Here is a 15,859-nt window from a genome sequence, read left to right as displayed (position 1 = left end):
AAGATCTGTACAATAAGAACTTCAAGACACTGAGGAAAGAAATTGAAGAAGACCTCAGAAGATGGAAAGATCTCCCATGCTCATGGATTGGCAGGATTAATATAGTAAAAATGGCCATTTTACCAAAAGCAATCTACAGATTCAATGCAATCCCCATCAAAATACCAATCCAATTCTTCAAAGAGTTAGACAGAACAATTTGCAAATTCATCTGGAATAACAAAAAACCCAGGATAGCTAAAGCTATCCTCAACAATAAAAGGACTTCAGGGGGAATCACTATCCCTGAACTCAAGCAGTATTACAGAGCAATAGTGATAAAAACTGCATGGTATTGGTACAGAGACAGACAGATAGACCAATGCAATAGAATTGAAGACCCAGAAATGAACCCACACACCTATGGTCACTTGATTTTTGACAAAGGAGCCAAAACCATCCAATGGAAAAAAGATAGCATTTTCAGCAAATGGTGCTGGTTCAACTGGAGGGCAACATGTAGAAGAATGCAGATCGATCCATGCTTATCACCCTGTACAAAGCTTAAGTCCAAGTGGATCAAGGACCTCCACATCAAACCAGACACACTCAAACTAATAGAAGAAAAACTAGGGAAGCATCTGGAACACATGGGCACTGGAAAAAATTTCCTGAACAAAACACCAATGGCTTATGCTCTAAGATCAAGAATCGACAAATGGGATCTCATAAAACTGCAAAGCTTCTGTAAGGCAAAGGACACTGTGGTTAGGACAAAACGGCAACCAACAGATTGGGAAAAGATCTTTACCAATCCTACAACAGATAGAGGCCTTATATCCAAAATATACAAAGAACTCAAGAAGTTAGACCGCAGGGAAACAAATAACCCTATTAAAAAATGGGGTTCAGAGCTAAACAAAGAATTCACAGCTGAGGAATGCCGAATGGCTGAGAAACACCTAAAGAAATGTTCAACATCTTTAGTCATAAGGGAAATGCAAATCAAAACAACCCTGAGATTTCACCTCACACCAGTGCGATTGGCTAAGATCAAAAACTCAGGTGACAGCAGATGCTGGCGAGGATGTGGAGAAAGAGGAACACTCCTCCATTGTTGGTGGGATTGCAGACTGGTAAAACCATTCTGGAAATCAGTCTGGAGGTTCCTCAGAAAATTGGACATTGAACTGCCTGAGGACCCAGCTATACCTCTCTTGGGCATATACCCAAAAGATGCCTCAACATATAAAAGAGACACGTGCTCCACTATGTTCATCGCAGCCTTATTTATAATAGCCAGAAAATGGAAAGAACCCAGATGCCCTTCAACAGAGGAATGGATACAGAAAATGTGGTACATCTACACAATGGAATATTACTCAGCTATCAAAAACAACGAGTTTATGAAATTCGTAGGCAAATGGTTGGAACTGGAAAATATCATCCTGAGTGAGCTAACCCAATCACAGAAAGACATACATGGTATGCACTCATTGATAAGTGGCTATTAGCCCAAATGCTTGAATTACCCTAGATCCCTAGAACAAACGAAACTCAAGACGGATGATCAAAATGTGAATGCTTCACTCCTTCTTTAAATGAGGAAAAAGAATACCCTTGGCAGGGAAGGGAGAGGCAAAGATTAAAACAGAGACTGAACGAACACCCATTCAGAGCCTGCCCCACATGTGGCCCATACATATACAGCCGCCCAATTAGACAAGATGGATGAAGCAAAGAAGTGCAGACCGACAGGAGCCGGATGTAGATCGCTCCTGAGAGACACAGCCAGAATACAGCAAATATAGAGGCGAATGCCAGCAGCAAACCACTGAACTGAGAATAGGTCCCCTATTGAAGGAATCAGAGAAAGAACTGGAAGAGCTTGAAGGGACTCGAGACCCCAAAAGTACAACAATGCCAAGCAACCAGAGCTTCCAGGGACTAAGCCACTACCTAAAGACTATACATGGACTGACCCTGGACTCTGACCCCATAGGTAGCAATGAATATCCTAGTAAGAGCACCAGTGGAAGGGGAAGCTCTGGGTCCTGCTAAGACTGAACCCCCAGTGAACTAGTCTATGGAGGGAGGGCGGCAATGGTGGGAGGGTTGGGAGGGGAACACCCATAAGGAAGGGGAGGAGGGAGGGGGATGTTTGCCCGGAAACCGGGAAAGGGAATAACACTCGAAATGTATATAAGAAATACTCAAGTTAATAAAAAAAAAAAATAATGTACTTCATTATAATGTGTTCATACACATATTTTATCTTGCTTGTATATGTTGTAGATAAATTCCCTTCTTATATCTAAATTTATATTTTTTTATTCTTATTGAATAATTTTTATTTATACTTCAAATGCTATTCACTTTCCCCGATTTCCTGTCCATAAGCCCCCGTCCCATACCCATCCCCCTACTGCTATAAGGGTGTTTCCCTGCCCCAACCTATCACCTTCCCACCTCCGCACCCTAACATTCCCCTACACTGGGGAATCCAGCCTTGGCAAGACCAAGGGCTTCTTCTCCCATTGGTGCCCAACAAGACCATCTTCTGTGACATATTCAGCTGGAAACATGGATCTGTCCATGTGTAGTTTTGGAGTAGTCGTTTAGTACCTGGGAGCTCTGACTGCTTGATATTGTTGTTCTTAGGGGGTTGCAAGCACCTTCAGCTCCTTCACTCCTTTCTCTAACTCCTCCAATGGGAAGCCCATTCTCAGTTCAATGGTTTGCTGCCAGCACTTGCCTCTGTATTTGTCATGCTTTGGCTGAGCCACTCAGGAGACAGCTATATCAGGCTTCTGTCAGAATGCCCTTCTTGGCATCAGCAATATTTTCTGGGTTTTGATGGCTGTATGTATATGGGCTGGATCCCCAGGTGGGGCAGGCTCTGAATGGCCATTCTTTCAGTCTTTGCTCCAAACTTTGTCTCCATATATCCTCCTATATTTTTGTTAAGGAGGACTGGAGCATCTGCACTTTGATTATTCATCTTCTTGAGCTTTATGTGGTATGTGGATGATCTCTTGGGTAATTCGAGCTTTTGGACTAATATCCACTTATCAGTGAGTACATAACATGTGTGATTTTTTTTCTGATTGGGTTACCTCACTCAGGATGATATTTTGTAGTTCCATCCACTTGCCTATGAATTTCATGAAGTCATTGTTTTTGATAGCTGAGTAGTAAGTACTCCATTATGTATATCTACCATATTTTCTGTATCCATTCCTCTTTTGAAGGGCATCTGGGTTCTTTCCAGCTTCTGGCTATTATAAATGAGGCTGCTATGAACATAGTGAAGCATGTGTCTTTGTTGTATATTGGAACATCATTTGGGTATATGGCCAGGAGAGGTATAGGTGGCTCCACAGGTAGTATAATATCCAATTTCCTGAGGAATCTGCAGACTGATTTCCAGAGTTCTTGTACCAGCTTGCAATCCTACCAACAATGGAGGAATGTTCCTCTATCTCCACATACTTGCCAGCATCTGTTGACACCAGAGATTTTGATCTTAACCATTCTGAATGGTATGAGGAGGAGTCTCAAGGTTATTTGATTTGCATTTTCCTGATGATTAAGAAATTACATATTCCTCAGCTGAGAATTCATTGTTTAGCTCTGTACCCTAGTTTTTGGTTGAAAGTCAACTTTATTCGATATTAGAATGGCTACTCCAGCTTGTTGCTTTGCTTGGAAAATTGTTTTCCAGCCTTTTACTCTGAGGTACTGTCTTTGTTACTAAGGTGTGTTTCCTATAGGCAGCAAAATGTTGCGTCCTCTTTATGTATCCAGTCTGTTAGTTTATGTCTTTTTATTGGGAAATTGAGTTCATTGATGTTAAGAGATATTAAGGAATAGTAATTGTTGTTTCCTTTTATTTTTCTTGTTAGAAGTGGAATTATGTATGTGTCGCTCTCTTCTTTTGGGTTTGTTGCAAGGAGATTACTTCCTTGCTTTTTCTAGAGTGTAGATTCCCTCCTTGTATTGTAGTTTTCCATCTATTATCCTTTGTAGGGCTGGATTTGTAGAAAAATATTGTGTAAATGTGGTTTTGTCATCGAATATCTTGGTTTTTCCATCTACATTAATTGAGAGTTTAGTGGATATAGTAGCCTAGGCTGGCATTTCTGTTCTCTTAGGGTCTATAAGATATCTGCTCAGGATCTTCTGGCTTTCATAGTCTCTGGTGAGAAGTTTGGTGTAATTCTGATAGGTTTGCCTTTATATGTTACTTGACCTCTTTCTGTTACTGCTTTTAACATTGTTTCTTATTTTGATGCATTAGGTGTTTTGACTATTATGTGACAGGAATTTCTTTTCTGGTCCTATCTATTTGGAGCTCTGTAGACTTCTTGTATGATTATAGGCATCTCTTTCTTTAGGTTAGGGAAGTTTCTTCTATAAGTTTTCTTGTTGAAGATACTTACTGGCCCTTTAAGTTGGGAGTCTTCACTCTCTTCTATACCTATTATCCTTAGGTTTGATCTTCTCATTTTGTCCTGGGTTTCCTGAATGTTTTGGGTTAGGAGATTTTTGCATTTTACATTATCTTTGGTGCTTGTGGCAATATTTTCTATGGTATCTTCTGCCCCTGAGATTCTCTCTTCTATCTTTTGTATCCCGTTGGTGATGCTTGCATCTATGACTCCTGATCTCTTTCCTAGGTTTTCTATCTCCAGGCTTGTCTCCCTTTGTGCTTTCTTTATTGTTTCTATTTCTATTTTTAGATCTTGGATGGTTTTGTTCAATTCCTTCACTTATTTGGCTGTCTTTTCCTGTAATTCGTTAATGGATTTTTGTGTTTCCCTTTAAAGGCTTCTACTTGTTTACTTGTGTTGTCCAGTATTTCTTTTTTTTTTATCTCTTTTTCTTTTTTTTTTTATTAACTTGAGTATTTCTTATATACATTTCGAGTGTTATTCCCTTTCCCGGTTTCCGGGCAAACATCCCCCTCCCCCCTCCCCTTCCTTATGGGTGTTCCCCTCCCAACCATCCCCCCATTGCCGCCCTCCCCCCATAGACTAGTTCACTGGGGGTTAAGTCTTAGCAGGACCCAGGGCTTCCCCTTCCACTGATGCTCTTACTAGGATATTCATTGCTACCTATGGGGTCAGAGTCAAGGGTCAGTCCATGTATAGTCTTTAGGTAGTGGCTTAGTCCCTGGAAGCTCTGGTTGCTTGGCATTGTTATACTTTTGGGGTCTCGAGCCCCTTCAAGCTCTTCCAGTTCTTTCTCTGATTCCTTCAATAGGGGACCTATTCTCAGTTCAGTGGTTTGCTGCTGGCATTCGCCTCTATATTTGCTGTATTCTGGCTGTGTCTCTCAGGAGCGATCTACATCCGGCTCCTGTCGGTCTGCACTTCTTTGCTTCATCCATCTTGTCTAATTGGGTGGCTGTATATGTATGGGCCACATGTGGGGCAGGCTCTGAATGGGTGTTCCTTCAGTCTCTGTTTAAATCTTTGCCTCTCCCTTCCCTGCCAAGGGTATTCTTTTTCCTCATTTAAAGAAGGAGTGAAGCATTCACATTTTGATCATCCGTCTTGAGTTTCGTTTGTTCTAGGGATCTAGGGTAATTCAAGCATTTGGGCTAATAGCCACTTATCAATGAGTGCATACCATGTATGTCTTTCTGTGATTGGGTTAGCTCACTCAGGATGATATTTTCCAGTTCCAACCATTTGCCTACGAATTTCATAAACTCGTTGTTTTTGATAGCTGAGTAATATTCCATTGTGTAGATGTACCACATTTTCTGTATCCATTCCTCTGTTGAAGGGCATCTGGGTTCTTTCCATTTTCTGGCTATTATAAATAAGGCTGCGATGAACATAGTGCAGCACGTGTCTCTTTTATATGTTGAGGCATCTTTTGGGTATATGCCCAAGAGAGGTATAGCTGGATCCTCAGGCAGTTCAATGTCCAATTTTCTGAGGAACCTCCAGACTGATTTCCAGAATGGTTTTACCAGTCTGCAATCCCACCAACAATGGAGGAGTGTTCCTCTTTCTCCACATCCTCGCCAGCATCTGCTGTCACCTGAGTTTTTGATCTTAGCCAATCGCACTGGTGTGAGGTGAAATCTCAGGGTTGTTTTGATTTGCATTTCCCTTATGACTAAAGATGTTGAACATTTCTTTAGGTGTTTCTCAGCCATTCGGCATTCCTCAGCTGTGAATTCTTTGTTTAGCTCTGAACCCCATTTTTTAATAGGGTTATTTGTTTCCCTGCGGTCTAACTTCTTGAGTTCTTTGTATATTTTGGATATAAGGCCTCTATCTGTTGTAGGATTGGTAAAGATCTTTTCCCAATCTGTTGGTTGCCGTTTTGTCCTAACCACAGTGTCCTTTGCCTTACAGAAGCTTTGCAGTTTTATGAGATCCCATTTGTCGATTCTTGATCTTAGAGCATAAGCCATTGGTGTTTTGTTCAGGAAATTTTTTCCAGTGCCCATGTGTTCCAGATGCTTCCCTAGTTTTTCTTCTATTAGTTTGAGTGTGTCTGGTTTGATGTGGAGGTCCTTGATCCACTTGGACTTAAGCTTTGTACAGGGTGATAAGCATGGATCGATCTGCATTCTTCTACATGTTGCCCTCCAGTTGAACCAGCACCATTTGCTGAAAATGCTATCTTTTTTCCATTGGATGGTTTTGGCTCCTTTGTCAAAAATCAAGTGACCATAGGTGTGTGGGTTCATTTCTGGGTCTTCAATTCTATTCCATTGGTCTATCTGTCTGTCTCTGTACCAATACCATGCAGTTTTTATCACTATTGCTCTGTAATACTGCTTGAGTTCAGGGATAGTGATTCCCCCTGAAGTCCTCTTATTGTTGAGGATAGCTTTAGCTATCCTGGGTTTTTTGTTATTCCAGATGAATTTGCAAATTGTTCTGTCTAACTCTTTGAAGAATTGGATTGGTATTTTGATGGGGATTGCATTGAATCTGTAGATTGCTTTTGGTAAAATGGCCATTTTTACTATATTAATCCTGCCAATCCATGAGCATGGGAGATCTTTCCATCTTCTGAGGTCTTCTTCAATTTCTTTCCTCAGTGTCTTGAAGTTCTTATTGTACAGATCTTTTACTTGCTTGGTTAAAGTCACACCGAGGTACTTTATATTATTTGGGTCTATTATGAAGGGTGTCGTTTCCCTAATTTCTTTCTCGGCTTATTTCTCTTTTGTATAGAGGAAGGCAACTGATTTATTTGAGTTAATTTTATACCCAGCCACTTTGCTGAAGTTGTTTATCAGCTTTAGTAGTTCTCTGGTGGAACTTTTGGGATCACTTAAATATACTATCATGTCATCTGCAAATAGTGATATTTTGACCTCTTCTTTTCCGATCTGTATCCCTTTGATCTCCTTTTGTTTTCTGATTGCTCTGGCTAGAACTTCAAGAACTATATTGAATAAGTAGGGAGAGAGTGGGCAGCCTTGTCTAGTCCCTGATTTTAGTGGGATTGCTTCAAGTTTCTCTCCATTTAGTTTAATGTTAGCAACTGGTTTGCTGTATATGGCTTTTACTATGTTTAGGTATGGGCCTTGAATTCCTATTCTTTCCAGGACTTTTATCATGAAGGGGTGTTGAATTTTGTCAAATGCTTTCTCAGCATCTAATGAAATGATCATGTGGTTCTGTTCTTCCAGTTTGTTTATATAATGGATCACGTTGATGGTTTTCCGTATATTAAACCATCCCTGCATGCCTGGGATGAAGCCTACTTGATCATGATGGATGATTGTTTTGATGTGCTCTTGAATTCGGTTTGCCAGAATTTTATTGAGTATTTTTGCGTCGATATTCATAAGGGAAATTGGTCTGAAGTTCTCTTTCTATGTTGTGTCTTTGTGTGGTTTAGGTATAAGAGTAATTGTGGCTTCGTAGAAGGAATTCGGTAGGGCTCCATCTGTTTCAATTTTGTGGAATAGTTTGGATAATATTGGTATGAGGTCTTCTATGAAGGTTTGATAGAATTCTGCACTAAACCCGTCTGGACCTGGGCTCTTTTTGGTTGGGAGACCTTTAATGACTGCTTCTATTTCCTTAGGAGTTATGGGGTTGTTTAACTGGTTTATCTGTTCCTGATTTAACTTTGATACCTGGTATCTGTCTAGGAAATTGTCCATTTCCTGCAGATTTTCAAGTTTTGTTGAATATAGGTTTTTATAGTAAGATCTGATGATTTTTTGAATTTCCTCCGAATCTGTAGTTATGTCTCCCTTTTCATTTCTGATTTTGTTAATTTGGACACACTCTCTGTGTCCTCTCGTTAGTCTGGCTAAGGGTTTATCTATCTTGTTGATTTTCTCAAAGAACCAACTTTTGGTTCTGTTGATTCTTTCTATGGTCCTTTTTGTTTCTACTTGGTTGATTTCAGCTCTGAGTTTGATTATTTCCTGCCTTCTACTCCTCCTGGGTGTATTTGCTTCTTTTTGTTCTAGAGCTTTTAGGTGTGCTGTCAAGCTGCTGACATATGCTCTTTCCTGTTTCTTTCTGCAGGCACTCAGCACTATGAGTTTTCCTCTTAGCACAGCTTTCATTGTGTCCCATAAGTTTGAGTATGTTGTATCTTCATTTTCATTAAATTCTAAAAAGTTTTTAATTTCTTTCTTTATTTCTTCCTTGACCAGGTTATCATTGAGTAGAGCATTGTTCAATTTCCACGTATATGTGGGCATTCTTCCCTTATTGTTATTGAAGACCAGTTTTAGGCTGTGGTGGTCCGATAGCACGCATGGGATTATTTCTATCTTTCTGTACCTGTTGAGGCCCGTTTTTTGACCAATTATATGGTCAATTTTGGAGAAAGTACCATGAGGAGCTGAGAAGAAGGTATATCCTTTTGCTTTAGGGTAGAATGTTCTATAAATATCCGTTAAGTCCATTTGGCTCATGACTTCTCTTAGTCTGTCGACATCACTGTTTAATTTCTGTTTCCATGATCTGTCCATTGATGAGAGTGGTGTGTTGAAATCTCCCACTATTATTGTGTGAGGTGCAATGTGTGTTTTGAGCTTTAGTAAGGTTTCTTTTACGTATGTAGGTGCCCTTGTATTTGGGGCATAGATATTTAGGATTGAGAGTTCATCTTGGTTGATTTTTCCTTTGATGAATATGAAGTGTCCTTCCTTATCTTTTTTGATGACTTTTAGTTGGAAATTGATTTTATTTGATATTAGAATGGCTACTCCAGCTTGCTTCTTCTGACCATTTGCTTGGAAAATTGTTTTCCAGCCTTTCACTCTGAGGTAGTGTCTGTCTTTGTCTCTGAGGTGTGTTTCCTGTAGGCAGCAGAATGCAGGGTCCTCGTTGCGTATCCAGTTTGTTAATCTATGTCTTTTTATTGGGGAGTTGAGGCCATTGATATTGAGAGATATTAAGGAATAGTGATTATTGCTTCCCGTTATATTCATATTTGGATGTGAGGTTATGTTTGTGTTCTTTCATTCTCTTTGTTTTGTTGCCAAGACGATTAGTTTCTTGCTTCTTCTAGGGTATAGCTTGCCTCCTTATGTTGGGCTTTACCATTTATTATCCTTTGTAGTGCTGGATTTGTAGAAAGATATTGTGTAAATTTGGTTTTGTCATGGAATATCTTGGTTTCTCCATCAATGTTAATTGAGAGTTTTGCTGGATACAGTAACCTGGGCTGGCATTTGTGTTCTCTTAGGGTCTGTATGACATCAGTCCAGGATCTGCTGGCCTTCATAGTTTCTGGCGAGAAGTCTGGTGTGATTCTGATAGGTCTCCCTTTATATGTTACTTGACCTTTTTCCCTTACTGCTTTTAATATTCTTTCTTTATTTTGTGCGTTTGGTGTTTTGACAATTATGTGACGGGACTGTAGGCTTCTTGTATGTCTATGGGTATCTCTTTTTTTAGGTTAGGGAAGTTTTCTTCTATGATTTTGTTGAAGATATTTACTGGTCCTTTGAGCTGGGAGTCTTCACTCTCTTCTATACCTATTATCCTTAGGTTTGATCTTCTCATTGAGTCCTGGATTTCCTGTATGTTTTGGACCAGTAGCTTTTTCCGCTTTACATTATCTTTGACAGTTGAGTCAATGATTTCTATGGAATCTTCTGCTCCTGAGATTCTCTCTTCCATCTCTTGTATTCTGTTGGTGAAGCTTGTATCTACAGCTCCTTGTCTCTTCTTTTGGTTTTCTATATCCAGGGTTGTTTCCATGTGTTCTTTCTTGATTGCTTCTATTTCCATTTTTAATTCCTTCAACTGTTTGATTGTGTTTTCCTGGAATTCTTTCAGGGATTTTTGCGATTCCTCTCTGTAGGCTTTTACTTGTTTATTAATGTTTTCCTGTGCTTCCCTAAGTGTGTTCATGTCTTTCTTGAAGTCCTCCAGCATCATGATCAAATATGATTTTGAAACTAGATCTTGCTTTTCTGGTGTGTTTGGATATTCCATGTTTGTTTTGGTGGGAGAATTGGGCTCCGATGATGGCATGTAGTCTTGGTTTCTGTTGCTTGGGTTCCTGCGCTTGCCTCTCGCCATCAGATTATCTCTAGTGTTACTTTGTTCTGCTATTTCTGACAGTGGCTAGACTGTCCTATAAGCCTGTGTGTCAGGAGTGCTGTAGACCTGTTTTCCTCTCTTTCAGTCAGTTATGGGGACAGAGTGTTCTGCCTTCGGGCGTGTAGTTTTTCCTCTCTACAGGTCTTCAGCTGTTCCTGTGGGCCTGTGTCTTGAGTTCACCAGGCAGCTTTCTTGCAGCAGAAAATTTCGTCTTACCTGTGGTCCCGAGGCTCAGGTTCGCTCGTGGGGTGCTGCCCAGGGGCTCTCTGCAGCGGCAGCAACCAGGAAGACCTGTGCCGCCCCTTCCGGGAGCTTCAGTGCACCAGGGTTCCAGATGGTCTTTGGCTTTTTCCTCTGGCGTCCGAGATGTGTGTGCAGGGAGCAGTCTCTTCTGGTTTCCCAGGCTTGTCTGCCTCTCTGAAGGTTTAGCTCTCCCTCCCACGGGATTTGGGTGCAGAGAACTGTTTATCCGGTCTGTTTCCTTCAGGGTCCGGCGGTGTCTCTGGCAGGGGTCCTGCCGCTCCCCCACGGGAGCCCAGAGGCCTTATACAGTTTCCTCTTGGGCCAGGGATGTGGGCAGGGGTGAGCAGTGTTGGTGGTCTCTTCCGCTCTGCAGCCTCAGGAGTGCCCACCTGACCAGGCGGTTGGGTCTCTCTCTCACCGGGTCTGGGAGCAGAGAGCTGCTGCGGGCCGGGATCCGCGGGTGTGGGACTTCCGGTAAACACAGAACGTGCCCGGTCCTAGAGAAATTCTGCTTCCGTGTGTCCCAAGCTCACCAGGCAGCTTTCTTGCAGCAGAAAATTTGGTCTTACCTGTGGTCCCGAGGCTCAGGTTCGCTCATGGGGTGCTGCCCAGGGGCTCTCTGCAGCGGCAGCAACCAGGAAGACCTGTGCCGCCCCTTCCGGGAGCTTCAGTGCACCAGGGTTCCAGATGGTCTTTGGCTTTTTCCTCTGGCGTCTGAGATGTGTGTGCAGGGAGCAGTCTCTTCTGGTTTCCCAGGCTTGTCTGCCTCTCTGAAGGTTTAGCTCTCCCTCCCACGGGATTTGGGTGCAGAGAACTGTTTATCCGGTCTGTTTCCTTCAGGGTCCGGCGGTGTCTCTGGCAGGGGTCCTGCCGCTCCCCCACAGGAGCCCAAAGGCCTTATACAGTTTCCTCTTGGGCCAGGGATGTGGGCAGGGGTGAGCAGTGTTGGTGGTCTCTTCTGCTCTGCAGCCTCAGGAGTGCCCATCTGACCAGGCGGTTGGGTCTCTCTCTCACCGGGTCTGGGAGCAGAGAGCTGCTGCGCCAGTATTTCTTTAAGGGAATTATTTATGTCCTTCTTAAAGTTCTCCATCATCATCATAAAATGCAATTTTATATCTAAATCTTGATTTTCTGGTGTGTTTTGATATCCATTATTTGCTTTGGTGGAAGAACTGGGCTCTGATGATGCCAAGTAGTCTTGGTTTCTGTTGGTTAGGTTCCTGTGTTTGCCTCTCACCATTAGGTTTTCTCTGGTTTTAGCTTGTCTTGCTGTCTCTGACAGTGGTTTGACCCTTCTGTAATCCTGTGTGTCAGCACTCCTGGAGACCTGTTTTCTTTCAAGTGAATCTGGATACATAACTGCGAGACCAGTTCATCCCAGGGTCCAGGCAGAAACTAGAAGAGTCTTGTCCCAGACTGCTCTTGGGTTTGTGTGTCCTGAGGCCTCCAGTCTGGTTACTTGGAGAGGAAGAGTTGGTCTTACCTCTGCTCTCAGTGGTGTCAGCATTCCTGGCAACTGGCTTTCAGCTCTGGGCACAGGCAGAAACCGGAAGGGTCCTGCCCGTCTATCCCTGACTGCCTCTAGGTTCCTGTGCACAGAGGACAGAGAGGACACTAGGAGTGTTCCTCTTGGGCCACAAATGTGAGCAAAAGTATTTGTCTCCTCTGAGGTCTCAGCTCTCTTCACACTTCTGAGAGTCCAGCTCACTCCCCCATGGGATTTGGGTACAGAAAGCTGTGAGAGTCGTTCAAGTCCAGCCACAGGCAGAAACAGTAAATTTATTTTTTATTGAAAATAAATTTTCATACAATATGCTCTCACTACAGTTTCACTTCCTTTATCTTCTCCCAGAACCTTCCATTCAACTCCATGCCTTCTCCCTGCACACACTCTCTCTCTCTCTCTCTCTCTCTCTCTCTCTCTCTCTCTCTCACACACACACACACACACACACACACACACACACACACACACACAAACACACACACAGAAACAAAGCAGAATTTAAAAGAGGAAAGAAAGAAAACCATGAGAAACAAATACATATGGAGAGACATACATGCACAGAAACAAATCCCCTAAATAAACAAAATCAGAAGCCATAATATACAAGCAAAACACCAATAATGGAAAAATACCCAAACAAAGAAATATGAGACAAAAAGTCTACAAAAATACCATTAATCTTGTCTTGTGTTAGCCATTTACTGCTGCGCCTGGGGCCTGCCCTTAAGTGTGGTTGATATATCCAGTGAGACTCCACTGGAGAAAACTAATAATTTCATTTGCAAATGGTTGTCAGTTGGAGATAGTTACTTGGCTAGGCATGGAGGCTGTGTCCACTTTCCACCCATAAGCGCTAGGACCCCAGCTGACTTGGACCTGTGTTGGCTTTGTGCATGTTATTACAGACTTGTGCACTCATATGTGTCTTTTTGTGTCTGGAAAACACACTCTTTCCTTGGTGTCATCCATCCCCTCTGGCTCTTACAATCTCAGCCTCATCTTCCACATACTTCCCTGAGCTCTGAGGGGAAGGTTTCGATGCGAATATTCCACTTAGGACTAATTCTTTTGAGGTCTTTGCCTCTCTGCACATTAGAGTATCTCAATTTCTCCTTTTGTAAAATGCAGTTAACAAATATTGCCTAGTTCATGTGGGGCTGGAGACTCTGACAGTTAAAAAATTTACATAGTGCCCGGGACACAGTAAAAAATGTGAGCAATGTTAGCATTGTACCTGGACATGACATCATACATCATATGGGCCAGCAGCTAGGTGTCCTCATTCTAATGCCTACTTTGCACCGCCTCCAGACCTTTGTTCTTCTGTTTCACAATTCCCTGACCTTCAATAGCCCATTCTACTGTTTCCAGTCTAGCAGTTCCTTTCGAAATCTGTTACATTCGTCTCAAAAGTAATATTAATTATGGGTTAGAGTTATTATTCTCTTCTTTCAGACAAGTAAGCCAAAGTTCACTTCGTTAAGAAAAACGTTTTACCCTGTGGAAAAGTTTTCAAGACTTGCTTCTGACTCAGCATCCAGTAATAAGCCTTGGAGTTAAACAGTAAGCAGTAATTTCATTCTGGCCTCCAGGTAATACTTCTTCTCCTCCATCTGCCATATTGCAAGCCACGGAAATCAATGTAACAACATCTAGACATTCAAATGGGAGAGACTTCTCAGATTCATCATAACCAAATTCATGCTTATATATTTAATAACCTAAAGGAAAATAAGAACAATTTGAACAGTGCTAATATAAATGGAATCAAAACTAAAACAAAAAAAAATTTAAAAAGTATCCAGTGGTCAAAGGATGCTTTCAAACATGGTTTTATAGGTTTCATTCTGCGTTCATTGAAAAAAATGACAAAAATAACCATAAGCATGTCCCCATAATAATATCTCTCACAAGAGGGCACTGGTACACAGGGTGATGTGAGGAGTGACCAAATGTGGCTCAAAGCAATACAAAAAGGGGATGCCCGAGCTGTTCGGAACTAGTCACAGAACCCTCCTTTTCCTGTGTTTCACATCTTCTGTTCTCCAGAATGTGTTCGCAGGCCAACAGAGAAGCTCTGAGTAGAAAATGAAGCCAAAAATAATATGAATATTGTAATACCAAAGAAAGGCAGTGTAGAGGGTTATAGCAGAGAACTGCAACCCAGCACTCTACAGGACAAAGCAATGGGATCATGAGTTTGAGAACACTGGGAGCTGTGGGGTCTACATTCAAAATAGCAAAAAGAAATCAAGGCTATGGAAAGGCAGGCACATTAAATTATTTTATGTGATGGGTGATATTGTGGATGTCTTGCAAATCCTTCCTTAGCATTCTGTTTTTACATTAGACAATAGTTGTACTGTCAACAAACATAACCCATCCAAGATTGTTTTCATTACTCAATCTCTTTGAAGTGTGTTCTGAACATTTTAACACATCTCAATCCGATCAGCCTGTAAAAAAAGTCAGTTTTCTTAACTCATCTCATCCCATATACTAGAAGGCTATTGGACAGATCATCAATCAAGTCTAAGTGAGATGCTGTGCTGAATATCAACTTTAATGGAAACCAACACAGTTCTTAAATGGGGAAACTCAAAAATGTAGTTGTGTGAAACTGCAAATGCCCCTCCCAGAGTCAAGGGTATGTGGAGGCATCTAAACAAGCAAATGTCATTGCACAAGTATCTTTCTGATGAATTAGTTTAAAAGAGCATTACTTATTGGGAAGGAAAGATAGGCCACTACAGACTCTATAATTAACCCATAAATAGCATTCTACAAGGTAGTTCCCGCATGAGGATTGTTGACTTGCAGAACCCTAGGCAGTTATATGCATCCAGGGATTCATTAAGTAAAACAAAAGGTACTGTTTTTATTGTTCCTGCATTGGAAAAAACTATAAAGAACAATGAGCACAATAATTATCATTTTGTAGAGTGTCTTCCTTCACCTTTACTTCAATCTGTATGAGATCTTTCATGACTTTTTTGTGATTTTCGAAATAGCAGGTAAGTTATTTATCCTATATCGGAAGACAATATATCTTTTATTTCATTTATTTTAAATTCAATTTATTTATCTATTTTGAGTTTTTGAGTGACAAAGTCTCTCCCTTTCTCTGTCTCTTTCTCTGTCTCTCTCACCATAATAGATATACAAACAACACACACACACACACACACGCGCACAGAAATACAGGCACACACAGGACTTCTTCCCTGATCTATGGATAATTAAAATCTGTGTAGTTTTTCATTTATGTGTAATTATGTGATTCATGTGTACATATTTGTGTACATGTAAGAACACATCGTCATATATGTATCTATAGAGTGCAGAGGTCACTTTCAAGATATTTTCCTAAATTTTTAGATTGATTTATGTATGTATGTATGTATGTATGTATGTATATTTTATATGTTTGTGTCCTTCCCTCTCATGAATATATATGCACCATTTGCATACCTGGTTCCAGCAAAGGTCACGAAAAGGCATCAGAGTGCCTGCAACTGGAGCTACTGACTATTATGACCCGCTGTGTGCATGCTAGAAATGGAAACCAGGTACTCTG

Source organism: Rattus norvegicus, chromosome X (assembly GCF_036323735.1).
Source record: "Rattus norvegicus strain BN/NHsdMcwi chromosome X, GRCr8, whole genome shotgun sequence".
Taxonomy (NCBI): Eukaryota; Metazoa; Chordata; class Mammalia; order Rodentia; family Muridae; genus Rattus; species Rattus norvegicus.
This window is presented reverse-complemented; position numbering follows the sequence as displayed.